This window comes from Salmo trutta, chromosome 22, assembly GCF_901001165.1.
Source record: "Salmo trutta chromosome 22, fSalTru1.1, whole genome shotgun sequence".
In the NCBI taxonomy this organism is placed as follows: Eukaryota; Metazoa; Chordata; class Actinopteri; order Salmoniformes; family Salmonidae; genus Salmo; species Salmo trutta.
This window is the reverse complement of record NC_042978.1, coordinates 12269055-12272272: the sequence shown is the minus strand read 5'-3', so window position 1 is coordinate 12272272 and position 3218 is coordinate 12269055. Positions and strand designations below refer to the sequence as shown.

At 39.8% G+C, this 3218-nt stretch overlaps 1 long non-coding RNA gene across 1 annotated transcript; it reads left to right on the top strand.

Moving 5' to 3' along the window:
• The first annotated feature begins 794 nt into the window (after positions 1-794).
• Positions 795-2758, top strand: LOC115158992 (uncharacterized). Its single transcript, XR_003868802.1, has 3 exons — positions 795-912; positions 1077-1135; positions 1247-2758. It is a non-coding gene; the product is annotated as an uncharacterized LOC115158992 (long non-coding RNA).
• Positions 2759-3218: the final 460 nt, after the last annotated feature.

The following is a 3218-nucleotide window of genomic DNA, read 5'->3' as shown; positions in this document are numbered from 1 at the left end:
GCATCATGTTGTGGGGGTGCTTTGCTGCAGGAGGGGCTGGTGCATTTCACAAAATAGATGGCATCATGAGTGAGGAAAATGATGTGGATATATTGAAGCAACATCTCAAGACATCAGTCAGGAAGTTAAAGCTTGGTCACAAATGGGTCTTCCAAATGGACAATGACCCCAAGCGTACTTCCAAAGTTGTGGCAAAATGGCTTAAGGACAACAAAGTAAATGTATTGGAGCCGCCATCACAAAGCCCTGACCTCAATCCCATAGAATTTTTGTGGGCATAACTGAAAAAGCAAGGAGGCCTACAAACCTGACTCAGTTACACCAGCTCTGTCAGGAGGAAGGGGCCAAAATTCACCCAACTTATTGCGAGAAGCTTGTGGAAGGCTACCCGAAACGTTTGACCTAAGTTAAATGCTACCAAATACTAATTGAGTGTATGTAAACTTCTGACCCACTGGGAATGTGATGAAATAAATAAATGCTGAAATAAAGTATTCTCTCTACTATTATTCTGACATTTCACATTCTTAAAATAAAGTGGTGATCCTAACTGACCTAAATTTGAGCATTTTTACTAGGATTAAATGTCAGGAATTGTGAAAAACGGAGTGTAAATGTATTTGGCTATGGTGTATGTGGTGTATGTACTGTATGTACACAATTCGTTAATGTACAGTGTTGCATTATATGGACTTCTCTGCTTTTTTTCTTTTGAATGTGTTTTTGCTTCATCAGTTTATTTTTCTGAATCCCATGTTGCATCTTCTGAATGGTTTCATGCATCTTCTCCCTGAACAACTTCTTCTCACCCCTGATCTTATCCAGTTCAGCCTTTCTTTCCAGGATCCTCTGACAGGATAGTAGTTGGAATGTCGGGAAAAATCGCCTAAAACCCTTATCACAGCAAAAAATGTAAGTCTGTTCATGGTGTTGTGGCTCATGGTGAGTGTGTATACTTAACTTTCCCCTCCAATCATATTCTCTAGTTGGTCACCTTTTTCGAGTGAAAATCTGTTGCAACGCGAAAGGAAGGGTGTGAAGTCACAGCTGTAATATGAGCCCATGTTATTCAACAGCCACATGTTCACGAGGGGAAATGCTGAGGGAGGTCTGCTGAGCACCCAAGGAAATAAAGGTAGTTCATGACACGCTGTTTTGGTTAACAGTGAGAAATCCTCACCTAGACATCCTCAAACATGGCCTTTGTGGAAGAAACAATATTTTTTTTAAATCTTTGATTCACCAGAAACTGGATCTTATTGATGCTGAATGTGTTGGAGCTCCGAATGTGGTCTTCCTGGAGTGGCTACAACGACGTGGGGCTTCTTGGAGAGCTCCAAGGCCTATGTGATCATATGTGTATGGAACATCATCTGAACATTAGAACATGCTGGGCAAATTAATAACAATGCAGTAAGTGGCAGTGTCATTGGTAATCAATATTACTCATTCCACCAAAAATGTTGTGGTCCCGCAAGCCCATTGGTTTTCCCAGGATTCTGAATTTAGCCAATCTGGTAGGCCAAGTCCCTGCAAAGGACACAAGTTTAAACATTACACAACATTGTAATATAATGTTCATTGTTGTTTTCCAGAAGATATGCCTTTTTAAATTACATTTTGGTCAATTATTGCCCTAGAATTTTTAGTTAGAAATTATTGGAAGATGCCCACCATGGTAGGTGTGAGCACCAAACAGAAGATGCCATATGGGTCATCAGATCATTTCTGTAGCACTGGTAACACAAAGGCAGCCGTCTTTCTACTGCCAGTCTTGGCACAACTCATACAATCCCGACCTAGACAACGGGGTCAAAATCATATCGCATCAAGACTATAATATTGAAAAATAGCAAGTTAGCCTACTCTGTCTTGGTCAGGCCGTTATTGTAGAGGTCGTGTGTTTTATTAAAGTGCTACCTGGGTAAATAAATGTAAAACATAAACAACATAACAAGGAAAAATTACGTTGCTTGCTAGTTAGCGAAACAGTGACTGGAATATTGCATATAGAGGGTATCACACAGTCTTTAACAGCAAACAATTCACACTTATTAAGGTTTAGGCGAAGACCAGATGCTTTGGAAAATATATTTATCACATCGACTGCTCTAGAAATCTGGTCAGCATCTTTCAAAAAGAGGGTTGTGTCATCTGCAAGTTGACTTATGATAATATCTCTGTCCACAATAGAGATCCCTTTTATATCACTGGATTTAACAAAACTTGTAAGAAGTTGGGTTGCAAGCAGGAAGAGGTAAGGAGAAATTGGACAACCTTGCCTAATTCCTCTTTTCAAATCAAATCTTGGAGAAGTGCCATGCTTTAATTTAATTGAACTATTCCCATTCATATAAAGAGTTTTAATAGTACTACAAAATAATTCCCCCAAACCAAATTTCTCAAGGGAGAGAAATAGAAACTCATGTTCCACTGTATCGAAGACAAAACTATCTTCGAAGATTAAATCAGAATAGTCAATAAGGTCTAACACCAGTCGGATATGATTAGATATGTCTATTCCTCATGAAGCCAGATTGGGTCTCTTCTATAATTGAGTCCAATACTGCCTTCATTCTTTTTGCAAATATAGAGGCTAATATTTTGTAGTCATTATTGAGCAGACAGATTGGATGCCAATTATTGAGTAGAAGCAAGTCTTTCTTGGGCTTAGGGATTAATGTAATCAGACCTCGAGTCAAACTGGGAGGGAGAGCATTATTGTTACGCACACCTCTAGAAAGAGGGAACGCAATACCCTGCTACAACTCAACTCTTCGTGGTGTGAAAGAGGTATGGACTGTAGGTGTGAGTAAGGATGACAAAAAGGCAGAGAATACCGTTTAAAGGGAATTTATTCCTTCGCACGGTTATATATATATATAAATAAATAACCCTCTGCCATCAACCTCCTCTCTCAGCAAATATCTCTCTGCAATCATCTCTCTTCTAAGCAACAGAACACTGGCTTATATAGCTTTAGGTGGGGTTGGTAATTGGAGACAGCTGCGTCCTGACGAGGGGGCAGGGTCAGCTCTCCAATCAGCAATGGGGCCGACCAATCAGCTGCTTGGAGAACTTCAGGAAGCCATTACCTGAAACACACTCACAAATACACAAACTACAACACAGAAACTGGGGAACATAACAATTATTTACAATGCTTTCAGAAAAGACCTCCAACAGAAAAGGGGCCAACTGTTGAGAAAAAGTTTTGT